This window comes from Melanerpes formicivorus, unplaced genomic scaffold, assembly GCF_026170545.1.
Source record: "Melanerpes formicivorus ecotype bairdi unplaced genomic scaffold, bMelFor1.0.p_v2 SCAF_62, whole genome shotgun sequence".
In the NCBI taxonomy this organism is placed as follows: Eukaryota; Metazoa; Chordata; class Aves; order Piciformes; family Picidae; genus Melanerpes; species Melanerpes formicivorus.
Window position 1 is genome coordinate 64405 of NW_027142414.1, and position 26570 is coordinate 90974.

Here is a 26570-nt window from a genome sequence, read left to right on the forward strand (position 1 = left end):
TTGCTGGAAGATGGAGCTCTGGAAGCAGTGCCATACCTTCTGTATCCTCCCCCGCTGCTCCTACCAGCAACGGGGGCAGACCCTCCCCGCCCGGCCGGCAGAGGGCGTGCACGCCCAGCTCGCCCCGCCCCGCCCACGCGCAGTCTGGCGGCCGGCGCGGCCCCCGGCGGTGGCTGTCGCGGCTGCCCCGCGCCTGCGCGTCGCTGCCGGCCTCGACGGGGCGGGGCCTGGCGGCCGGCTCTGGGAGCGGGTGCGGGGGCAGGGCCGGGACGGGCTTGGCGGCGGCTGCGCAGCTCTGCGGGGGCTGTGGCCGGGTGGCTCCGCGGTCTTGGAGGGGAGACGCCGCGAGCTGTGGGCGACCCTGACTTCCAGCTCGGTGGCCGGGCCGGAACGTGTCAGCGGCGGCGAGGAAAGGACCGTGAGTGCAACCCCTGTTCCCGCGCCCGGCGTGCGAGCAACAGGTCCCGCCGCGGAGCCGCCAGTCTCGGCTCGCCGGGTAGACTTCCCCGCGGCCACGGCGCCCGCACAGGCCTGGGGGTCTGACCGGCCAGCCAGGGCCGGGCGGGGCAGTGGGACCGAACAAAGCTTGGCTGCTGTCGAGAAACCTCACATCGGTTCCTGGTACCCGTCGGGCGACGGCCCGGGCTGTGTCCCGGCCGGGAGGGGCGGCCCTGGCTGCTGCGGCTACAGGTGCCTGCCCCGCGGGGCGCCCGGAGCCGGCGCCGCTGCTGGGAGCGTGGGGGTTGGGGGCGAGCAGTCGGCTTCCCGAGAGCCAGTCCTTTGGCTCCTCTGCCTCGGGGGTGCCTCCCGGGCAGGCGCTGCGAGGTTAAGCCTAGGAGTTGGAATGAAAGCATCCGGTACTTGGCCGTGCGCTTTCTCTGCCTGATTGCAGGGGAGGGCATTCGTGTTTTAATGAGGGGAGAGGCTTGAGGCTTCCCCTACTCTGCACTCCTGATCTTCTGGCAGTTCTGTGTTTAAAAGTGGTGTCCCTGTAAGGAGATTGTTTCTTGTTGATTTATGAACCTTTACAGGGTCAAGTAGATGGAATATGAGACCTTTCCAGTGCATTTTGTAATCCGCAGTAGTTAACGCACGTACTGGCACAGGACTACTTCGAAAGGCTGTGCTGATAGGGTTCTGGTGGCGGTGGTGCTTTCCTAGCTGGGGTTGTGTTGTGGTAGAGGCTCAATAGGCAAGCAACAAAGAACACTGAGCTCCTAAGACAGACTGCAGAGGAAAACTGTGGTGACTTGTATCGGACTTGTTTGAAAAACGTTGATGTTAAAAACTGTCTAAAATAACACTCCTAAACTTCTCATGTGGGACAGATCCCTGAAAAAAAGTACTTAACGAGGAATATTGGGGGGGAGGCAAACGTTAGCTAGTGCTGTGAGAGCTTTTTCTTTTAAAAGGTAATTCTTAAAGCCTTTATTATAGAATTATTTGGACACAGACTAGCTCCGTAGTTCACTCAGTATGCTGCATAAGTGATGATGTATTGATGGCTGCAATCAAACTTGAAGAAGTGACTGGTGGTGGTCTTTTTCCAAGTGTCCGGTCTGCTGCTTCCGTGCGCAGCTTCACGTGCCTTGATGGGACCTGTCTATCTTTTCGAAGGGTTGAGGTGGTTTTCCTGACTTTGCTAAAAATAGAATACCTTTGAAGCGGCTTTGATTAGTCATCTGAGCCTGCAGTCATTTGGTGTTAAGCTGTCCTCTGAATTTTCACAAACCTTACATCTTTTTTTTTTTGAAGACTATAACCATCTTAGAGCTGTCATTACAATACTAGATGTCCAAAACTTTAGTGTCTGGCTGGTTTATGTACATCTGAACTGTTTTCCAGTGTGCCATGATCAAAAAAAAAAAAAAACCACCCCAAATCAAATCAGTATTTCACACATTAAAAGCTTAACCGATGGTTAGTATTGCAGAGAATTTAACAAGGCTTCAAATATTTATGCTGCCACACTTTGTGAGCTAGTGTATTAGATTGTTGTAATTTATTAGCATGAATGTTAATAAAATAATACAGTTAAGTGCTAATAAATGAGCAGTTACCTCTTTTCAAAGCAGTTCTTTAAGATTTTAAGTTTTTCCAATATGTACCTGAAAGGTGGTTTTAGTCAGGAAGGGGCTGGTCTCTTCTCCCAGGCAACCAGCACCAGAACAAGGGGACACAGTCTCAAGCTGCACCAGGGGAAGTTTAGGCTCGAGGTGAGGAGAAAGTGCTTCACTGAGAGAGTCGTTGGTCATTGGAATGGGCTGCCCGGGGAGGTGGTGGAGTCACTGTCCCTGGAGGTGTTCAAGAGGAGATTGGATGTGGCACTTGGTGCCATGGTTTAGTCATGAGGTCTGTGGTGCCAGGTTGGACTTGATGATCCTTGGGGTCTCTTCCAGCCTTAGCGATACTGTGATACTGTGTCACGTTGCCTTGCAAGTCTATGGAATAGCAGTGGATGATAAATTTTGCTGCCTAGAATAAGGTAATGGTAAAGATGATATGAACTTGATGAGAAACGTAAATAAAAGTATTCAGTAAATCAATTTAACTTCCTAACAGACTGCAGGAATTACTCTGGATGTGGAGGGCTGTTGGCTGTTTAATCACCACAGAAATATGTGATGTAGAAGTAGTAAAAAGGCAATGTAAAGATTAACATTGTGTACTTAATGTAGTGTCAAGTTTGTATGTGTCAATCAATTTTCCCATGTAAATAATGATATTTTCATAATACTTCCATTTCCTGCTCTTTAACTGAAATGTCTTGCTGCAGTTTGAAGCTGCAGGCTTTTTAAAACCCTACAGCATTTTTAGATGCAAATTCTGTGGTGATGTCTCCTCACAGACTGGATCTTAATGGTGGATGCTAACAGTTGTAACTGCCTCTTTCAGCTACCGATTGCATTTATTTATTTCCCAGTTTGCACTTTTGATTAAGTGCATTCCTTTTACAGTGTTTGGCTTTCAGCATGCTGAAGGCTAAGATTTCAGTCTACTACTTCTTAGATAACAAGATTTGTATTTGTGTTCATATGTCATGTTTAAAATTCTTAGATACTCCAGCAACTGGTGTTTTGGTCTTTTGACAAGTGCATACTGACTGTGGCAGGTAGTGTTGCAGAAAGGCTTGGCATTACGGTATTCAGAACACTAATTACTGCTTAGGCCATTCATCAGAAAACCTCAAGGCTTATTGTAAATATTAATTAAATACTCCTCCGTTGTTTTCCTTTTATTAATGGCTAAAGAGAGGCATTTGTGTATTTGAAAAGGTTTGCTGCCATGTCTGCAGTAGGCAGCTCGCTTAGTGGTAAGACTGAGTTTAAACTGTGGCTTAAGATCAGATATGCTGGCAAAATGACTTTTATAGTATAGCTGCCTACTTTGGAACTTTATTCAATACAACTGCTCTGACAGAAGGAGTATTTTGGATACACAGTGTGCTCCCAGTGTAGTTGTACAACAAAATATTTTAAGCATAATTCAGATTAAATCATGAAGCAGAACTCTAAACAAAAAAAGAGGAAATTCTAACTTTAAATAGAATTGTAGAATCATAGAATCAACAAGGTTGGAAAAGACCTCAAAGACCATCAAGACCAACCTGTCATCCAAGACCTCATGCCTACTAGACCATGGCTCCAAGTGCCACGTCCAGTCCCTTCTTGAACACCTCCAGGGATGGCAACTCCACCACCTCCTTGGGCAGCCCATTCCAATGGATAACTTTCTCCTCACCTCAAGCCTAAACCTCCCCTGGCGCAGCTTGGGATATAAACTGTTTGTTTGTTTGTTTTAACCAAAGGTGATAAACTGTGTGTTTCTGTTGGTAAAGTTCTGGTTTATACTGCGCAGGTGTCTAACTGCTTCCTAATACATAGCTTTGCAGGAAGAAGAAAATCTGTAACTCTCAAAGTTAGCATCAGTTAAATTAGAAAGCAAAAAGATACCCTTAGTAATGCGCAATCATACATGGAATGTTTCTATTCTGTGGAGCAGGAAGCAGAGAAAGACTAATCTTGCACACTTTTGTAGATGGGTAAACAGTTTGTTGAGATTTGGGTTCAAATTCTTCTACTGTTAGGGGGGAACTTGAAACCCCCATCTCTCAGTTCCCTTAGCTGCCAGGCCACTGAGGATTTGGGTGTGAGGTGATTCCAGGCCACTGAGTATTTGGGTGTGAGGTGCTTCCAGGCCCCAGCCAGTTTCATTCTTGAGGATTAATATTCACCTGGAAAGGGAGTAAATTGGGTTTCTAGCCCAGGGACTGGCTTGCAAAAAAGCATGATCAGCTTCCAATTGATGATATGACATTATAGATAATTAAATCTCTGATCTTTTTTCTTGTCTGACTTCGCTAACTCCTACTTAAGCTGAGTATTAGAACAGCACTTATACTGTGCCCTTTTCACTTCAGAGCAGAGCTTGGTGCTTATCTGTGGATTGTGGAGTTTAGTAGGTGACAACATGACATTTAGATTCTCATATGGCTCTAATTCTCCTTTCTTATAAGATGCCAAATAATGTAATTGTTTCAACATCCCCTAAAATTATTATCTGTTACATGAAGATCACCCTCAGTGCTTTGTCTTTCCTTACATGATATGCCTATTGCATTTTGTGTCTGTTCTGGTTGGCCATAATTGTCTTGTAAAGAAAATACAAGGAAGAAATAGTTAATGTGATTTTATGTTAACATTTCTAGTATTTGATTTTTTTCTCTAGTCTTTTTAATTTTTTTTTATTTCCTCCCCAGGAGTAGAGAAGAGGCTTGGCAGTTGATGCATGTGATAGTACCGCTCATATTTGTTAATCGTAAGCTTTCATATCTGAATTTGCTGTGCTTTATCAGCACGAACAAGAAACTCCTCATCTCCTGCGAAGTTCTAACGAAAGAATAGATGATACCATATATGTAAATTCTGGAAACATACAATTCTTGAGAAAAATGAGATGGAAACCAAATCATCAGACAAGAATGAAACTTATATCAGGATTTGTTTTCTGGAGAAACTTTTTGAGGGTCCTACTTGGTTATTTGGCCATAACAGATGATTCAGAAGAATCTCAAATGTTTTGGGGGTTTGGTGTTGGTGGGGGTTTGGTTTGGGTTTTGGCAGGAGGGTAGGGTGGAAGTAGTTCAGAACCAGGAACAATTTGTGGTAAGGTTCTATTAAAAGTAGACAGTGCACTGATCCATTTAAAAACTATGAGGAGTACTCAAGTGGGGTACTATTCATCATGTTAGCATCTAAAACACATACCTGTGTGTGTACATCAGCATTGACACGAGTAGTCAGTGTGAATGTTGGTAATGTGAAACTGAAGTGTTATCTTCAAGTTCTCTAGAAAGTTGAATAGATCAAAAGTAAAAACCTTTGATAACTGGGAAGTGCCTGTGCAACCTCAGCAGCTGCTCTTTGACCTGGCAATGGCACTGGGAGGTGGCTGTGTGCATTCCGAGGCTGTTTCCAAGGATAAGTGTATGTTTTTAAAGTCAGGAAGGAGAGGCTGGAAAAGAAGTACCCATTTAGGTACCAGTGGTGTTGAGTGAAGTTCTGAGCACAAACCTATGTATTAAGAGAAGGACAGTGTGTAGACTAGTGCCTAAAAGAATCGATTCTCATTTCAACAGTGTGATAAAAATTGCCAGTGATAGGTGTGAGCCATTGTTGGCAGTGTGATGGCATAGGAGTGACTTGGGTTTAATGAGTCGTATATGAAAGAGTAATGAAACTTTAAAGGTTCACCTTGTTCAAGGCAGAAGGCAGATAAAATGTAACTGGTATGATGCCTTGGTAAAAACATGATTAAGAGAAATTACTTCACTTTTGAGGTTTCCCAACACCTGTTTGTTTCCCTGCAGCCAAATCTTGATGTTGGTTTAGGTGCCAGAGAAATCAGCCAAGTCAGCTCTCATCTGAATACTCAAATATAAACCTAAGTCTTCTTTTAATTGGGATGGTCTTCATGCTCAGCCCCTTCACTGACCATCATTTACCATGCACCTTCTCCATTAATTGCTTATTTAGAAGCTGGTCTTCAGTATGGCAGAGGAGAAATGTTAGGGAGGGCACCATGTTTTTTGGCATGCTGGCTGACTTAGATTCTTCAAAACAGAAGATACCATGGCAGTTCTTTTTTTATGTACCTCTCTTCATAAAGCTGAGACTTGGGCTTTTACTGTTGGATCATGCAGTGTCCCTGCAGTGTTGTGGTTGAGAACTTGTGGTTGCTCTTGTTTGTCTTATCAAATTGTTATGGACTTGTCATCTCCTGTTAATGAAATTTGAGAAAGATTAATCGTGGATTAATGCAGTGTACCTTGGCTAAGAAAACTAAAGTTACTTTTGTAGAAAAACTGTGTTACAGATAACTGCATTGTGCACTACACAAATGAACTTGTGTCTGCTAAGAGAGTATGTTGCCAATTCCTCTGGTATGTCCTATTTTCTAAATGCTCTCTCATCTCTAAAGGCAAAGCTCATGCTTTTGGGTTGAGCATCCAAAGGTTTCAAACATATGAGGGCTTGGATTGTGTTAGTTTGTATTATATTGAGTGTACATCTTACAAATGGATGTCCTTGTTTTCAGAGAGCAAATCTCTTCTCCCAGTCTCTGAAAGGGCATGTGATGTCAGCAGACAAACTTAGCCCTGTCGCAATGGGAGAATATAGCATTAGTGGACATCACGTGCTTTCAGCACAATCAGTTCCTGTAGGATCAAGTGGTGACAGAATTTCTTAATGCTGCTGTGCCAGCAGCATCTACATTTTGTTCTCAAATGCAGGAGAGAGAGTGTTAACCTGGATCTGGCTATGTATACTGAAAGGTGGTTGGTGGTTGTTGTAGTGTAAGTCAAACCGACATAATGCAAGCTTTTACCATTACATTTTTCTCCACTAATCAAGATGTGTTCTAGATTAGTAACCTAATTACGGGGAAACACTTACCACAGTGCCATAAAGTGAGGTAAAAGCTCACCAGCTTGGTATTTTCTTGTTGGACCGATTGACTAAATGATGAATGAGCCCAGCAGTACTGGTCTTGGCAAATGGAATAGCGTTTCACTTCTGTATTTTTTAAAAAAGTATAAACAGCACTAAAAATCTGTTTGAGCTCATGTTCTTGTTAGATGAGTGGACCTTTTCTACTGAATTTAATTCTTGCCTGTTGGTAGAATATTCATCTAGTGTGTGTTCTCATCTTTTCTCAAGACTTTAACTGTTGCCATCAAATGCTTCCTGACAAAGCATGTTGCACTGAGCCCATACTATGAGGTCTTGCTAGAACTCTGAAGAGGCAAGTTACTTGGCTTCAGTAGAAAGAGGAGGAAGGTGGCAACCTTAGGATTCTGCAGATTATTAGACACTTTTCTACCTTTTAGCCTAGTTACCTTTCTTCTTTCTTCATTGTTTTCATTCAAAGCAGGATGTAAAGATTATGGTCTGAAAGTGTATCCAAAGGAAAGCCTAGGAATCCAAATCCTTCCTCCCAAAAGAAAAAGTCCTGAGGATGGTTTTAAAATAACCAAACAGGTGGAAAGCTATTCAAGGCTGCTTATTTCAACACATTTTGTAGGTCATTACTTTCTTTAAGCTTTTGCCAATTTTTCAAGTAACGAGAGATCAAAATGAAGTGCCACAAAGAGGAATTTCTTGACTGAAAAAGAGAGCTCTGCATGTAATTATAAGATGTTTTGAAGTAGCAGTTAAGAGGTGTTTTGCTTTATTGCTTATGAAGTAGTTTTTATGTAAAATGTTCTTTTTTGGTATCAATATCTTGTTTAGACTGGTAAGCTTATTGCTGTTGGAGAGCAGTCTTATGATCAGCTGTGAAAAGTCATGGTATGTTCTTTTTCCTTAGTGCTTTCCTGCTTTAGAATGAACTTCTTACATTCTTACTGCTGCCTTTTTTTGGGGGGGCAGCTTTTCTGTTGCTTATTTTCCCCCATTCTTTCATTGTACAGACCTTCAATCCTAAGTTTTTCTCAATCTTCTCTCCCTGAATAGGGAAGATGGACAATATTAGGAAGGAAACAATGGTTCTGGGTATTGGATCACACCATTCCTATGCTCCGTTAAGTGTTACAAACTTTGGCTTTCTCTTTTCCCAACATATTATTACCTTTTGTCTTAAGGCTGGATTGGCTTGTAGAACAGTACCTGCACTTAGCATTTCTATCATTTTTCAGTACTGTCCTGGTTCTTGGTTAGCTCTCTTTGCGCTTGTGTCTTCTTGCCCCCCAGTACAGCTTCGATAATATTCAAAGATACCCCTTCTACTTCAGTGGGAAATTTTTCTGTGACACGAGTGAAGTTAAGCAGGAATGTTGCTTTTATAGGACATAATGATAACTATTACACAGTAATATGCAAAGCAGTGGCAGGAGCTCAAAACCAATTTTTAGCAAATGTGTGGTGTGAACATTAGATGCCTGTGAAATGAAATAAAATGGAACCAGACTCCTGTTTTCTGCAGTTATCTTAACTATAGTGTCAGTTTGCCATGCTTTCTGTAGTGTCACCCAGAAAGCCAACAAACTGCTGAGTGTCAAGAAAGCCATTAGGATGACAGAAGACATTGCAGCTCTGAAAAACCCTGCTGTCTTCGCTCTTGTGTACAATTCAGGTCTCTGCACATACGAGAACTAATAAAATATAGAAAGGGCAGTAATAGCAATTGTACAAGAAAAGACTCCAGCTGGAAGGTAATGGGATGAAAACTTTACCAAAAAAGCCATGGAGACTATGGATCTTACAAAGGCAGGATGCAGTTGATTAAAATGGTAGGTTTGAAACAGATAGAAGAAGATAAAGTAAGCTGCTGCTTCACTTAGTGGATGATGAACTACTGGCATATAGTGCCATGGGAGTTTTTGGAGGCAACCAGTAACAGCATCTTCAAAAAAGGCATTATACAGATTCCCAGCCAGCAGATCCATTGACAAGTATGTTTAATGGTTCATAATTGAATAGTGAGTGACGTGCAGTCTGATGCCCATCAACAATGAAACTTCTGGATGCACAAGGTATTCTTACACAGCATGCCTGATTGCTGTTGACGGAGGCATAATTCTGGGTTTGAGGGACCATCAGACCAATTCAGTAGAACATTTCTGTTATTATCCTAAAATGCTGGACACTGTGTTTTGCACCTTACTGACATTTATTCTATTAAAATGTGGTAGAGGATCTCAAATAGATAGTGTCCTGCACTGGGCCACAAGCATGTAGCAAACCATTCTTCTGGAGGCTGGTTGGTTTTCTTTTTTACATCCCTCCCCCCACAATTTTTTTTTTTTTTAAAGAGGGAACTAAAGAGCTGGAGAAAGGTCAACAAAGGATTAACAATGTGACCAAAATGTAATGTAATACCTGTCTATAAAAATGTCATGTTTAGTCTCATTTGGGTTTGTGCATTGATGGCTCAGGTTTGGTCGGTAGACGATGTGGAAAGCTGGGTAGGGCCCTCTGTGCATGATGCTGAACTTGCAGTTTGTATTAAGTATGTGTTTGGAAAAGCAGAGGACCCTTAGAAGCTAAAAATCTCGGTTAAAGCTAGTGGGAGAGGACAGTCTGCAGAAGTGAACTGCTTGTTATGTTCAAGCTCTTTTTGAAGCCTTGAGTGTGGTTTCCATGGCTGCTGGATGGTGTTTCTTAATTTTTAAACCTCATATGAAGTAAAGTATGTTTAAGCCTAATAAAATGTGCTAGAGGGATACCTGCACAGTACACATTTTGGTAGTTTTACTTAATAGGCTGTATAAAATCTGAAATAGCATTTCTGGAGTAGTAGAACATTCAATATTTGAATACATGTTGGGTTTTTCCTAACAACTTCAGTTGCAAATTAGGATTTATATATATTTCATCCCCTAAGCCAATTCTGACTTCTGTTGGTGAGAACTTCATACAGTTTCTCCTTCTGACAATATTTTCAGTCTTTTCTATGCAAATATTTAATGACTGCAACTGCATACCTAAGTGGCTGGGTAGCAAATGTAGGCAAGTTTGTGTTCTCTCTGAAGTGCACACTCCTGTAAAACCTTGGAAGGATTTAATGCTGTTCTTGTGGTATTACGTGTGTTAGCACTCCTTATAGCTGCTGTAGTTGGGACTTCATGTGGTAATTAAAATTCCATGCAAAACCTCAGTTCTTGATTTCTTAAAGCTAATTTGAAATTGAGTATTCAGCCTTTAAGGTACATAACATGACTAATCAGTGCCTGTTAAACTTAATTGCTAATTGTTTAACAGTTCACCTGTACTTCTGACTCTTTTTGGTGAGGGTGGTGGTTTTTGTGGCAAGTGGCACATCTGATTCTGCCGACTTCAGAAAGAATTTAGACAGCAACTCTAGCTCTAGGAGATCTTGCCAGATGTGGTGATGTCAGGTTTTTACCTTTCTCTGCTCAGCTGTTTTACTGCAGTTCATCATTTGCAGAATTAGCAGGAGTGGTTTTCTCCCAGTCATTTCAGTTCGTAGAGTAATACCTGACCCCAGCTAAGGTGCTAGTCTTAGCATTGGAGTGGCTGAGGTGTCAGCGCACATTCCCTTCTGTCAACTCTGCTTTAGGGATCAGCGACTTCTGACAGGAACAAAGTCTAAAGCTGAGGATAGTAACCTAATCTGCTACAACAAGATTTGCTAGAGCTTGTCTACCAACATCTTGAAATTAAGCTTTCTGCCTCTTCAGCTCAGCCTCTTATGCAGCTTTATTTTAGTCTTTATTTGAAAAAAAATACAGGGAGAAATTACTTGCCTTATTTTATGATCTCTCTGCCACAAATTCATTGTCTGGCTTCTGTCTTGTACATTGAGAAGCCCATAGGCAGGTGAATTATGACCATTTACACCATTGCAATTATCAAGGATTTATATTTCTGAAAAAAAATTAAGAGATGAAAATTGCACTGGGTTTGGTTTCCAAACACGTAGTATAGAACCATTCAGAAATGCACTGCATCAACTCAGTATACACAACCACGGGGCTGTGTGCAGAGCCAAATGCAAATTAGAGACATTGGTGAAAAAAAATTAAGACCTGTTACACAAAGTCAGGCTGAAATATTGTGCAGAGGTGCCATGTGTATGGGTGCCTCAAGTTTAGAGGAATGAGAAAACATTAGAAATATGTTTATAGGTTTAGCTTGTTAAAACTTTAATTTCACAGTATCACCAAGGTTGGAAGAGACCTCAAGGATCATCGAGTCCAACCTGTCACCACAGGCCTCGTGACTAGACCATGAAACCAAGTGCCACATACAATCCCCTCTTAAACACCTCTAGGGATGGTGGCTCCACCACCTCCCTGGGCAGCACATTCCAATGACTAATGACTCTCTCTGTGAAGAACTTTCTCCTCACCTCCAGCCTAAACTTCCCCTGGCACAGCTTGAGACTGTGTCCTCTTGTTCCGGTGCTGGTTGCCTGGGAGAAGAGACCAACCCCCTCCTGGCTACAACCACCTTTCAGGTAGTTGTAGAGGGCAATGAGGTCACCCCTGAGCCTCCTCCAGGCTAAACAATCCCAGCTCCCTCAGCCTCTCCTCATAGGGCTTGTGCTCAAGGCCTCTCCCCAGCCTTGTTGCCCTTCTCTGGACACGTTCAAGTGTCTCGGTGTCCTTCTTAAACTGAGGGGCCCAGAACTGGACACAGGACTCAAGGTGTGGCCTAACCAATGCAGAGTACAGGGGCACAATGACTCCCCTGCTCCTGCTGGCCACACTATTCCTAATGCAGGCCAGGATGCCATTGGCCCTGTTGGCCACCTGGGCACACTGCTGGCTCATGTTTAGGCGGCTGTCAATCAGCACCCCCAGGTCCCTCTCTGTCTCTCTGATAAATACGCCTGATTTGTATTCAGAATTCCAGAACTGGTCCAGAAAGTGCATACTTGGAGTGATTTGAGTTAGTGATGCACCAGGTTATTAATAAATCTCTTTGATGTCAAATAATAGATTCTGATTTCAATATTTAATTTGTTAGGTGATTTATTTAATTTTATTATTCTGAAACTCAGCATATTTTTCATCTGTGAAGGTTGACTAATCTGGAAATAGTTCTATCTCTTTCCATAAGTGTAGAACAAAAGGGTTATGAATGCTGATTGTTGGATGTTCCTCTCTGGATAAATCTGAGTGATTACTTTCCTTATATGAGATGTCAGCTGGCTTCAGATTGAAAATGCAGCCCAGAGAGAGAATTGCCTTTCCAGCTTACTGGTCAGTTGGAAAAGCCTGTGAAGCTTTGGGTTCAAGCTTCAAAACTCCTGGAATTGGTGGGTGAAGTCTGACCATCTGTGGGATACCTGAAACTTGCCAAACTTCCTAGTTTTGCTCTATTATTTCTGCTTTCCAAAACCAAATTTATTGCAGGCATTGTAGTCTTGGTAGTGCTGGGACACAATTCTCTGCTTGCACTACTGAGATGATTTGCAGTCTCTGGGGACTGGAGAACTACAAGTCCTCTCATATGCTTTTTAAATTAAGTGGGAAGAAACTGATTAATTTAACAGAGTGTATCTGCTAAACAGATATGGCACTAGGATGAAATGGTTGCTTTGATTGCAAAAGTTGTAAGTATTGGAGTTTCTATGTTATTAGTCTGTTGTTTCCACTGACAGTTGCTAATGACTGCTGCACTGATTACAGGTACAACCTGGCCTAAACTGCGTTTAAATAATTCAGTTTGAAGTGGCAAACCAGAAGTAACGGGCAATTGGTAATCTACATCTCCAAATTTATTTCTCTTTCCTAAGTAGCTAGTGGTAAAAAGTAAGGATGAAAATTAGAAACCCTGTCGAGACTGACAGAAAATCAGCTATACCTGCTTTGAGTTGCCTCACTAACAGTTGAGTTGATTTGGCACTAAAGATTAAACCCAGAGACCAGAACTGTGGGTTAATTGCTCTGAGTAATTTACATATATGCGAGCAGTGTCACAGGTCATCTTCAGGAGGGCAGTGTTTTCCTGATATTATTTGAAAAATATCACTGTTGGTTTATATGCTCAGGTCCCAAACAGAGTGGCAGAGCCATTGTAGTGTTCCTGGCTTGTTCAGGAAAAGTGTCTGGTTTGGTGGTTTTTTGAGTTTTGCTATTTTTCTTCCTCTACTGCAAAAATATAATCAGTAAATGCTTCTTAGGGGCAGAACCTGTGTTCATGCAAAATTGGAAAGCATAATCTTGGAACCTTGTGGGATTTTTCCTAGCATCACAGAGTGGCTGGAGAGCAGCCAGACAGAAAGGGACTTAGGGGTCCAGATTGACAGCTGGCTGAACATGAGCCAGCAGTGTACCCAGGTGGCCAAGAAGGCCAGTGGCATCCTGGCCTGCATCAGAAATAGTGTGGCCAGCAGGAGCAGGGAGGTCATTGTGCCTCTGTACTCAGCACTGGTTAGGCCTCATCTTGAGTACTGTGTCCAGTTCTGGACCTGTGAATTTAAGAAGGATATTGAGACACTTGAACGTGTCCAGAGAAGGGCAGTGAGGCTGGGGAGAGGCCTTGAGCACAAGCCCTGTGAGGAGAGGCTGAGGGAGCTGGGATTGTTTAGCCTGGAGAAGAGGAGGCTCAGGGGTGACCTTATTGCTGTCTACAACTACCTGAAGGGAGGTTGTAGCCAGGAGGGGGTTGGTCTGTTCTCCCAGGCAACCTGTGACAGAACAAGAGGCCACAGTCTCAAGCTGTGCCAGGGGAAGTTTAGGCTTGAGGTGAGGAGAAAGTTCTTCACAGAGAGAATTGGAATGTACTGCCCAGGGAGGTGGTGGAGTCACCATCCCTGGAGGTATTCAAGAGGGCATTGGACATGGCACTTGGTGCCATGGTTTAGTAGTCATGAGGTGTTGGGTGACAGGTTGGACTTGATGATCTTTGAGGTCTTTTCCAACCTTATTGATGCTATGATTCCATATATGTAATGTGTACTCACAGGGGTAACAGAAAAGAAAGTAATGGTTAATAAAGAAGCTCTAACTCTGAGTACAGTCCAGAAGAGCTGCTTTCAAGAATGGTTCCAGTGCTGTCCACAGTGTGTTTCTAACACTTCACTGTTAGAAGCTGGGCTAGCCTATCAGGTGTTTTAGCAGGCTAATACTGCTTCATATCTCTCTTTTACTCGTCCTTGATCTCCAACCCTAGAAGCCACAGAGACTTGTTTTTGTACATCTCACAAATGGAAAATATAGAATTGCAGCACCTGCTGTTAGTTTTTCAACTTTCTTGCAATGGCAGAATTAAAGTATTTCCAAAACTGATTTTACTGGCCTCAAATGTGGCATTTCAAGTCACAGTTAAAATTCTGTTAGTAGTATTTTCAGTCTGCCCAACTTTGCCTGAAAGACATTGTTGAATTATGTCATAATTAACATATGGTTGCATATTCTAGTGAATAAAAGAAATTGGGGTTGATGCCCAGACAGTAACCTACCACCTGGCCAGGACTCTGCAGAGCCATACTGCAGGGTGCACTGGAGTGTCAGGGAGGAAGCAATCTTGTCTGAGAGTCATATACAGAATCAGAGAAAATACTCCTCCTTTCTTTCTTCCCATTCCCTGCTCCAGTAGGCCACAGCTTTCATTCTTTACTCTTACTATTTAGCTGACTCCTACTATTTGATCTGGAAAACTTGATTTAAAGACAGTGGCAGCTTCCCAAGCAGCATATAGAAATGCCAATACTGGCATTGAGCCCTGTATCCAGTTAGTGCTGTGGCTGTTCTGTCATCTTAGCTGTGCCCTTTGATGTTGGATTTTGATTTTTATGCAAGCAAGAAATGTATACAGTGATTTAGCTTTGCTATTCAATAATTGCTTGAATGAAAAGTCACTCTTGTTTCTCCAGTTGTGTGCTTCTATCCATATAATTTAGTTCTATACACTCCCCCTTTCCCCCTCCTCTCTGTTTTCATTCCTTTCCCTGGCTTTTCTCAGAGATAAGATCCTTCCTTGCTAACATTCATGCTGTACACAACTTCTGGTGGTGGTCAGTGGAGAAGCAATTGAGATCTTGATGCCTGTTTTTGTGACACAGCAAGGCTGCAAGTTTTGAGGCAAAAGCACTGAAAATATTTCAGGCTGTCATGACTATGTCATTGATGGTGAATGCCAATACTTCTGGCACATTTTAGTCACCAGATTTGCTTGGGTTGGCTTCATGAAGTTAACATTTTCCAGAATACTTCAGGGTATCACTGCTGCAGTCTTGTGCATAAGTTGAGTTACTGATTTGCCTCAGTCTCTAGAGGAAATACCTGTGTTGTCACTGCATGGGAAGACAGCACCCGGGATCATCATTTTGCTGAAGGATTTACAAAGTAATACTTTCACTCAAAGGTTCATATTTTTACACTTATGTAAATGTGAGTTGCAGGAAGAAGTACCTTATGCCCAGGGTGATGTGGTTCTCTTTATTCCAGGGATTAGTATAGTAAAACCTGTTAAAGGGTAATTTACTGAAGGCTTTATTTAGTTAAGTAGAACTGCCAAATATGCAGCTTACATTCTTGGATAAGCTTAATTATGGGAAATTTGGCTCTAGGGTTTTGAATTTAATAGCAATTTATCTTTAGTTGGATGGCATCAGCGTGTTCTTACTAAGCTCAAGCTTCTAGTAAGTTTATTCTGAAGGAATCAATACTACAGTTCTTTTGGAATGAAACTGAGTGATTAATGGAGGTGCTGCTACCTAAAGTGGCTGTAAATTGCACTGTTTAAAGTTTGTCGTTGGGATTATGCTGGGACACAGAGTTCCTGCTTTCTGATTCAGGAGTAGCTGGTGACTAGGTTCTAAATACTGACACAATGAGGTGTTGTGACGTTTTCTGTAAAGAGATTTATCAGCTATGTTGGTATAATGCTTATAAACACGTTTGCATCATTGGTATGTAGAACTTGGACAAGCTTAATCTTTAGGCATTTGTTTAAAGGGTTGGGTGTGTGATTGATTCTTCTGAGTATTGTTCAATAGGTTTTTTGGAATGTTTTCATAGTGTTCAGTGCCCTTAAATACAACATCTATACAATTTACTTCAGTGAGTGGTGAAATGCAAAGATATCCTGCATTCATGAGTGATAGATGTTCATCTCCTCTTCCCATTAGGAAATAGCTGAATTGCTGTGATCTGACAGAGCATGAATTGAAATATAATAGAAATTTATCCAAAAAATCAATTTGCTTATTAAAGGTTTCCCCAGCTTGATACCTATAGGTTGGACTCGATGATCCTCGAGGTCTCTTCCAACCTTAGTTACACTGTGATACTGTGACAGCAGCAGCAGGAGAAAGACTTCGTAGAGAAGTTTCAATAGCTTGCATGCATTTGATTTCACTTAATTTTTATACACAGTCTTATCAGGTAGAAATTATGTCCAAGTATCTTACCTGTGATGAATATTGGGAAGTTTTGAAGTAAGGGTGTTCCTTAATTTTTGTCCATTTCCTAGTGGTTATCCATATGTGAATCCTGTTGCAATAGGTCTGTGTGTGCCTGAGGTACCAGTGCTTTTATTTCCATTAGTCTTTAATAAGTAGGCACACCATTTTATGCTGTCAGCTGCAGGCACTCAGAAAAGTAAGGTTTATCTCTGTTGCCATTTACAACGGACTGCAATAACAAAAACCCACAGGATATTACCCTTCCAAAACCCCCCTCAAAACAAACAAAAAACTTCCAAACAAACAAAACCCACAAACACAAAACACCCAAACAAACTAGCAACACCAAAAGAAGCAAATCCTTTTGAGGCATTGATTCTCATCTGGTGTAATTATGCTATTTACACAAAGATAATTGATTGAGAATACTGCTTGAGTACCTGCAAATAACGAATGTGCAGAGATGTTCAGACTTTTCAGTAGGACCTGCTTTAATAATGCTCTCAAGAGGTGCATGTTAAATTTACCATTTTAGTTGAGGAGGAAATGTGATCAGAGAAAAATGCAAGTTTTGTGTTCCTTTATGCATACAGTGTCTCAGGTTATGCCTTTTAAGAGAAACCATTAGGGTTTTTTACTTCCCTGTTGACATCATGAGAAGGAGATGCAAGTAGTTGTAGGTGTTGGGGGGTTGGTTGTTTTGGTTTGGGTTTTTTTTGTGGGAGTTTCTTTTTGGGGGGTTTTGTTTAGATTTCTTAGGATGAAAATCTCTTTAAAGTCAGTAACTGTTCACAAGAATTTTTTGTCAGAGGAACTGGATGAATTCACAGAATAAAGTTACATTGGAGTTGATTCACTGCTGCCAACAAGGGCAGTTTCTGCTTGTCTCTGCTCACCTCCTCACCTACCTGTTTCTCCTGCCCCTTGTGCCAGTCCTGTCACTTTTCTAGTTACTGTGAGCTGTTTTATCAAGCCACTTTAAGCAAAACCAAACAAAAATACTTTCTTTCTACAGTCATCTCTAACTACAGTGCATCTCAAAAGAGATTTTAATGCTTCAAAGCTATCAGAGAAGGTATCATCTATATAACCTAAAAGCTGAGCAGTCAAGAGGAAGAGTTTTGAGGCTGCAGTCTTTGGCAGCAGCAGAGTGGCCCAGATTAAAAATCCAAGGAATCACACTGACAGTCTGTCTCTTTTCTGGGTCTTGTCATAAATTCATGAACTATGGGATCTCTGTTTGGAAGGATCCAAAAGTAGGGCACACTTGAAAGCCTAGTCATCTTTGTTCTCTGCTAGCAATTGGGGAGCTAGCTATGCACAAAGATGAATTATGTGATTTCTCTGAATAAATTACTGGAGTGTTCTGCAAATGCTAAGTAACTGATGCAGGGTAAGGAAACTATGGCACTTCACAAATTCTGGATGACTGTTGCAGTCTGCAAATTCTGAGTTCTGACTTGGCAACTTGTCTTCTCAGGAGTAAGAAACATTCCAGCAGATTTCATGGATACAACTTCACTTGGGCATAATCCTTCTCTGCAAACTAACTGGCGCCTGTCAGTTCTTTGGGGGTATGTTCGCTGTATTTGTCCATTGCATTTACCCTGGTGGAGAACCATTTCTTTCTTACGCAGTAGCAAGGGCTTCCATCCTCTTTATCTAGCAAGGCATCTCAGCATAGCAGTAATATTGGAATGGACCTTGTAGTAAAAACTGATGTACACTGCGTGGCTGGTATGCCTTGCTTAGTGTCTGCCAGAAAAGGCTAGTACAGATGATGTGAATTAGAGAAAACCTTAGGGAATTCTTCTCCTAAAGCAAAATCCTTGAGAAGAAAACTTCTGAAATTTGTGCAGCTTTTTTGATTGTTTGAAGGTTTTGCTCAGTGGAACAATCACTATGATCTCAGATGAGTTTAGGAATTAAACACTTGTGACCTCAGAGACTAAAATAGTTCATGAGTTGCGGGGTGGGTTTTTTTTGGTGTGGTGGTTTCTTTTTGTCGTTGCTTTTTCCCCTACAAATAACTATAGAAGAGCTCAGAAGAAATGTGGTTGTTCAGAGTTTGTGGTCCATAAGTGACTGTATTCTGTGATGTGCAGAGGTGATCAATCATAGAATTTTGTGGTTTGGATTTCCAGTCATCAGAAATCTCAAATAATTTTTCTGGTTAGAAAAAAAGGTCAGAAGATCCTGATCCCTTCTCCCCAGCAAACATGTGAGTAATATAGTGACAGAGCTGATCAGGTGAAATAATTAGGAACAATTAATTAACTTAAAAAAAAGAAAAATCAGTTTGCCATCACCCCTTCAGAAAATATTGCAAAGAAGAGTTGAAAAGACAGCCCAAGGAGGAAGGCCATGCAAAAGAGGCTTACACGTGTATCTTTGTTACATTAGGATGTGAGAAGTTGCTTTTTGAACTCGCAAAGCCTATATAGCTCAGTCACATAAAGTTGAAAGGCAGTCCCTGTATCTAGCCTCTTTGAAGACTGTTGAATTAAACTGATGATGTTTCAGCATTTTGGACTGAAAGCCTGCAAGGTATTTCTCTCTTCCCCCTTTTCTCTGGATGATGTTTCTAAATATGTTTATCAGATTTAGCAGGTATTGGGATACTAAAACATAAGTAAGGAATAGACTTGTATTTCCCTGGAATATTTTAAATGTGTCCTAAGAACTTACTTTGGAAGTACTAAACTGATGGTATTTTGTGTGAATTGAAATGTCAGGTAAGATATAAATTATGGAACACCATCTCTTCAGTTTAATTTGGGATTAGATAGTGTGCCTTTGGTTCAGTCATCTCTCTGCAGTGGAATTGTCAGTTACATATTAGTACTCATGAACATTTACTACTAATATTCGTTTCATGTAATGAAGCAGTCACAAGTATTGACGTGCTAAAAAATAAAGGAGTTAAAGTGAGACCAGAGTCTTAGCGCCCAAGCCTGAAAGGATGCATCTTGCTGGGGGCAGGAGAACTCATAGTAGAGAATAAAATGGCAGCCGTATTTTTAATTTCACAGAGAATATGACCACTGCTTAAAACAAGGACAGGCATGTTTACTTTTAAGACAGTGAAATCTGAAGTCTGAACTGTCTGTGAATAGGTGATAAGAAATGACTGTGTTGTTATGTTCCTGGCTGTCCTGTGAGATCCGTTAACAATCCCTGGAATTCTAGGAATTTCTTTGCTCTTCGTTTGTTATGCTTGAAGGTTTCTAAACGTTGGGAATAACTGCTAAGTTAAGATTATTTTTCTTTTCTTTTGCTGTTATATTTTCCTTGGAACCTGTAGACATCCAGGTTATCTGCTCATATCTGTGTAGAAAATAAAATGTAGGTTTCTTTTGCAGGGCTTGTTAGAGACTTGATTAGAGCCGAGTGTTCAAATGTATGCGTAGTTGTAGGCTGTTTAGATTAACAGCCTAGGGTGGTAAATCCATGTGCTGGTTTGGGGTCTTGTGGGTGTCAGACCATTTAATGAACTCTAGCTGCAGTTGTATCTGTGGGCTACTTTTTGAAAATGAGCATGTTTCTTATTTTCAGGTTTATGTTAATGGCTGTACCCTCTGCCCACGCTTGTCACCTGCAGTAGGATTTAGTTCTTTTCAGCACTAGAAGTTGCTCAGAACTGTTCAGAAGGCAGTAAACTGTGTCAGAGCTTCATTGATGATACAGATGGCAAAAGAGAAACAAAAATTAAATATGTTATTGAATTTAAAAGTAAAACTTTTGCCAGGCTGAAGCCTTCTCTGATTTGTTACCCTCTCCGCAGCACATCTGTAGTCACCCCACTTCATTTCCCCCTCATGTCTATTTTTCATTTGGCCTGAAGAGTATAAATTAAACAGTGCCGATGTGTAAGTGGTAGTGTATATTTAAAACAAAGGAAATTGTTACTTGTAAGAAAGATGTTTATCCATAGTGTTTTCAACAATTGTTTTTAATCTCAGTCGAGTTTGGAAGTATTTGTGTAACAGAGAAGAAAAGCATTTGTACTGCAGTGGAGAGTCAGATGTGTTAAGACAGAAGAACACTTCTTGCGCAGTGGTCCTGCTTGACCTGTGCTATCACTTTGAGCTGATTAAAGGAGCTCACTGTTGAGATACCAATCAAGGAAGATTGCTGCTAACAGAGCATGCAACTTGTGTTTTTGAGGGATTGATAAGAATGTATATGTTTTAATGTTCCTCCCTTTTCATATGACTGCTGTGTTGTATCATTTTATGAAAATCAGGCTCTTCGATGTCTTAAAGCTTAGATCATGCTTATTTAAGGGACATAGCACTTTTAGGTCTAAGGAAATTAATAATATATTATCAGAAGTAATCTGCTATGGTGCATCCAGCATCTTCGGCTGATTTAGCTCATCGGAATCACTCACTGCGGCTGTTGGGTTTGTAACGATTGCTGGAAAGAGAATCGTCCAAGCGGTGCACTTCAGAGGTTTTGCTGGCCTCTGCTGCTGTGCCAAGGGGGTTGAGCCATCTGCTGACCGAGCATGGTGGAACTCAGAGCTTTTTCGCCTCTGCAATTTAGTAATTAGTCGCCTGGCAGGCAAGGCAGTCGGTTTCAGGCCGGGGTGGAGCTAGAGCGGGCGAGGAGCAGCGTGGCTGCCCTCGCCCGCGGTGTCAGCCGCGCAGCCCAGCCCGAGCCGCAGGCAGAGGGTCCCACCGTGGGAACCGGCAGCTCCCCTCCGGGTGCGGGGAGAGCGCCGAGTCCTGCAAGCGAGAGCTGCCGCCGGGGACCCCGGCGGGGAGGGAGCAAACATCAGCGCCCCGGACCAGCAGAGCGACCCGCGCTTCGTCTGGGCGTCTAGCAGTGAAGAAGAGCGCAATAGCTAGTGATAACAATTATAAATCTTGCGTTTCTGCTCTTAATTTCGAGACAGGAGAATTGTTTATCCGAACCTCATTGTCCGTTGCAGCAAGCAATTAAGCTAAATGTGGCCTCTTTTAGAAATACATCTAGTAGTCTGATGGGAGTGCATCAGTGTTGCATTACACTGAATATTTATGTTAAACAATCTTTGGCTGTACCTTGGAAAGCAGCTTATGCTTCTGCAGTGAAACAGGTTAAAATCCACGCTTTCTTTGTCACAATGAAATTATTATATGTGCTTATATATATAAACTGTGTCCTAATTTCACACAGTTTGTGCACAGAAACTGCAAAGGTGCAGTGGCTGAAGAGGTCCAAGTGAGGTGGCTGTCGGTCCATTTCTTTCATCGAAGACACTTTGTTCACATCTGCTCTGTAGGTAGCAGCCCTTTGTCTTTTGAAGTGGATAGCATGGACTGGGCTATTGGAGCCATGGCTTTTTTTATTGTTGACGCTGCCGTAACAGATAAACAAGCCTATTGAAATTAAATGTGTCTTATATAGACCACAGATCTTAACTGTAGTACCAATGTGATTAAGAAAATTACTTAGTTGCCCACTTACATAAGTAACATAGCCTTCACATCTGAATTTTCAGTCTTATCAGATTCTCTGAGTTTTAGTGTTGCAAGTTAACTAGTTACTGCTCTTGTATAAATGTGACTTGGGGAACACCATCAATGAAAATTACTTGCCTTCTGAGGGTTTAGCCCTTTCTTCTAACCACATATCTTGCACATTTAAGTGAGCATGGAATGTTAAAACCTCTTGGTATGTCTGAAAGCCCTTTGAAATACATGTTGACCTGAGTTGCTGTGCTTGACAGGTTTTATAATGAACTCTGGTTAGAATAAGAGTCAACTGGGTATTGAAGGAAGAGTTTTCCAATACCAAGACTATGGTAAAGTATCTAATTAGAGGAGGTCATACAAAATATTGTAAACTATTTAAAAAAAACAAACACCCCCCCCTAAAAAAAACAACCACCAAACCATACCAGAATTTGCATAGCTAGGGTAAAGAGAATTCTTTCTATTACAGAATTATTTGCATTAAGAAAGATAGTATCAAGTTGTCACAGGCTTTGTAACTTGCTTTTGAGAACACCAGGCTGTATTTCAGGTATTACTAATCTCCATAGGAGGTATCTGTGAAGAATTTTCTGAGATAAACTTCAGTCTTTAACTTGCATCAAGTAGTGGTTGATTTTATGCTGTGCCACATGGTTTGTGTTGTTTTCCTTTATGTACTTGGCTTCCAGGTCTTTTAACTGTGCAGTTTCACTGAAATACTGTTGAAGAAACGAATGATACTTGGGAGATGATGCAGGGAAATCTGGGAAGTTATTTTTCCTACACTGAGCTTTCATTTCTGGAATTACTGAAGCGTTTGATGTTATTTTGCAATTTTTATGACAGGTTTTGCATAATTAGAATTCTGAAGAATTGAGTAAAAATGCCAGGAGACCCACCATTATGTGAGCCATTAATAATAACACTTGGTAGAGATCTCTTGCATCATTTTAGGCTCTTTTGTTTTTTTTTTAGTAGTACAGACATCAAGAAACATTTTGTGTGTGATTGTAACCTAACTTTTAATTCCATTCAACAGCCTAGAATTCCTCTTCCAGTTGTTTTTAATGAATATTTTAATGCACCATGTCTGTCAAAGTGCATGGCGTTCAGCTGATGACAAATCCTTTGCGCTGTGCCTGATGTTAGATATGCACTTCTTGTGTTTGTAATATAATTACAGATGTAGATTGGGCTTTCATGCTCTCAGCTGTGCCAAAACTAATGGAATTCAGTCGAAGGTGAGCACTGAACTCCCTTGCAGTCACTCAGAATTTGGAGCTTTAATGAATTTTAAAAAGGGAACTATCAAGTCTAATCATACTTCCAACACTGAAAGAATTTTAAACACCACTGAAAAGTACCACAAAACCTCAGCCTCCAGAAAATGTCATTTTTACTCTTTGGAAGTTGCTGAAGCAAAACAAATTTAATTTTACTGTACAGAATTTAGTTGTTAAAGCAATTAGGATTGCTGTGCACATCAGCCATGGTCCCCAGGAAGCAAGTGAAAACTTAAATCACCTTACAGCACTTCTGTTTCTGTCCCTGTCAGTATGTATTTTATGCTGGCATCTCTATTGCACACTAAAATGATTCCATTTATCTTTGTTAATTCTTTGACAGAGCTTTTGGGATCTCTGCTTTTAGGGTATTCAGGGTGGTTAAATGGATGATAGTAGCTTGATATTGTTAGGAGCCTGTATGAAGAATGATGCAGGGCTTGTAAAATACAGTAGTTTTGAGAACAGTTAAGTACAGCTAGCAAGACAGTAGTCATGTTTGGGTTTTTTCTTTAACCGTCCTTGTTTGAACTTGCATCAGAAATATGGTTTGTTTGCTATTCATAATTGCTTCACAGTTAAATTCTTGTGTGATGCCTGATGGTGACTGGAGTGACTGAAATGTGCTTTCTCAATAGCTGTACTTATGTTAACAGTTTGTATAAACCCTTCTCTGTAGGGCAAAAATTTGAATAGTGAAAGTGATCACTGAGGAGATTTTCACATGTGCTCTCCAGGACTGTATCAGTAAGACTTGTGATATGAAGCTGGACAGAAAGCAGTCTGCTTTATTTGGAAAGATCTGCAGTGCCAGGTGGAAATGCTGTGGTATCGGCAGTTCAAAGGCAGAGCCACAATTTATCCCTATGAAACTCTTGAGCAACCAAACTCCATGTAGCACAGAGACCTGTATGCATCTAAAGAGTACGACAACTGCTGATACCAAGTTCTAAAGTGGAATTCCATTCATTCCAAGAGCTATTTTAGATATTTTATGTAATAATCTAGTAAAAATCAATATTATTGAGTATGCCTTTAAATTTTCTTCTTTAGTCTAAGATTTATTGTAAGAAAATCAGCTCCCCATGGGCTGACCAAGCTGGTTAATTGGATGATCCACAACTTGCAGAGATAAGATTTTTCTGACAGCCTTCCTATCATTATTACCTTAAGATACTTTTTTTAATTGTAAAAAGAAACCTTTAGAAAGAAAATCCAAGTAAACTGTTTTTGAAATGCTTCTGTTGCCATTGATTCATTAGAATAACTTTTTCTGTTCCTGGTGCCTGCCTCAAGCTGAATCTTTTTACCTCAGCTACACCACGCTTTAATTGGAGGGACTGAGTTAACATTTTATCAGGGTCATTGTAGGGACTTAAGAGCTGATAGGAGCTTTTTCCTTGCATGCTTACTTCATTTACTGCAAGTGGGTGGTAGCATTTTCCCAAAACTGTTGGAGATGAGGTTTTGTGATGCCTGAAGCAGGCCTGAGACAGCAGAAAGCACAGTGGGCTTAGGTTTGGAAAGAGCTGCCTCCTGTTATCAGAAGATCTTTGATTAACGGAAGTTGCCCAGACTTGTGGCGTGCCTACGCTTTTATGGATTACCAACTAATTCTGTCTGGGGGGGGTCGATTTTTTTTTTTTAATGGAGTTGATTTGGCATCTTGGGAACATCAAATTTCAGGCTGCCTGATAATTAGTATTTAATATCATCTTTTATATTATCTGAGTATGATTACTTTGCATGCTATGATTGCTTACTTCAGAGACAGCTAACTTTCTGGGATGTCAAAAATGCTTTCTATTTAAATTCTCCTAAATTTTAACACCAGTGTTCTGAATATTGCTGTTAGGAGATGGCTACAGAAGAACTCTTAATTTTCCATAACTTGGGTTTTTTTCTTAACTGATTTAACCCAGATTTGAAATACTGAAAGTGAGTGGCTATTATTGCAGGCTACTTCAGTGTTTTGGTTACTCCATTCCAAGAGTTTATGCTCCTTTTGCATCTTGTGTGGAGCCTGTACTGAAGATGTAAGCAATGCTACTAATGGTTGCCTATTGCTAATATCTGCATCAGGCTATATTATATTCCTCTGGTCATCAGTACCTATTACTAAACTAAAGAAATCTTAAAATTACACACTCTCTCTGTCTATATATGTGGTTTTGTTGTGCCCTTTTCCTGACTTAATTTAAAATATACTCTTTGTCTTAAGTACCTAATACTTTGAATTTCAATGGAAGAAATGTAGCTAATCACACCTTAAATGTTTTTATTAGTTATTACGTATTTGCCATCACCTTTGTTTTGTGATGTGTCGATTCTTTATCCTTAGTGAGTGGGACGTTAGTTAGTTTACACATGATTGAGTGGTGCAATGGGATCTTTAGAGTTGCATTTTACTTCTTGCATATCCTGTGATGGTGGGTTTGACTGTTTTAGTGCTGAGTAAATGGACATTATTCATTCCTTGCAGTTGTTTCGACACCTGTTAGTGGAACTGCATGGACTGAGGAATGTGACTTTCCTTTCAGCTTGTCAGAGTTGAAAAAAGATGAGTGTAACTTTCTAAAGGCTCGGTCTTTAGACAAGCTATGGCCAGCACAATGTGAATGAAGGAGGATTTGAACTATCTTCCATCCACAGTTAAATTTACTGCTCATTGGATATGTATGGTACCCAGTGAGACTTCTTGTTTTTGCGTTGGTATTTCTGTACAGTGAAGTCGCCTTTAGACAAGTGGGAAGGTGGCTTTTGGTGGACCGTTTTGCTAAACTATTTATCTGATAAAATTATTCTCCGAATTTCTGGGATTGGTTTTCTTTTGATATGCTGCTTTATATAGACTTTTCTGAATGCTAATTTTATGTGGCACTGTTCTTTTTAAACAGCACTAACTGAAAGTTTTTGAAGGTGACATAACTGTCTGGTACTTGTGGTGCTAGCCTCACTACTGCGCAGCTTTTGATGGCTTGTTTTGTTCCCTGGATTTTTTTTCTCAGTATTGGAATGCTCAGCATTGAAATAATTTTTACATATCAGTGTAGTGCAATTATGTAAATTTGGCCTGTAAAAGGCCAAAAAAAAAGAAAAATGTTTACTACCATAGAGATGCTTTAACTTCTTGGAAGATCCTACTAATAACTGGTAGCAATGGTTAGGTAGGAAATAAGTGAATTGGTTTTATGTTTTACACTGCTCTATGCTATTGTGCATGAAAAGGAAAAGCTGTACTTAAGTAGAGTTGCAAGCTGGCAGAAACTCATGTAGGAGTTTCTATTGATGTGCTATTGATATTTAATTTCCAACTTAATTACAACATATCTTTCCCTTACTCCTCCAAACACAAACATTTGGCTTAAGGAAGTGGGGTGGTTTTTTTTTCTTTTCTCCTTGTTTTGTTTGCCTTGGTGCTTCCAGTGTATAATACAACTTGGAG

The 26570-nt window shown here is 41.0% G+C and overlaps 1 protein-coding gene across 1 annotated transcript in view; it reads left to right on the top strand.

Moving 5' to 3' along the window:
* The first annotated feature begins 284 nt into the window (after nucleotides 1-284).
* PALS1 (protein associated with LIN7 1, MAGUK p55 family member) overlaps nucleotides 285-26570 on the top strand; it is a 60519-nt gene continuing 34233 nt past the window's right edge. The window contains exon 1 of the mRNA XM_068162048.1: nucleotides 285-418. The gene's annotated coding sequence lies outside the window, so the exon portion shown is untranslated. The remainder of the gene's footprint in view (nucleotides 419-26570) is intronic.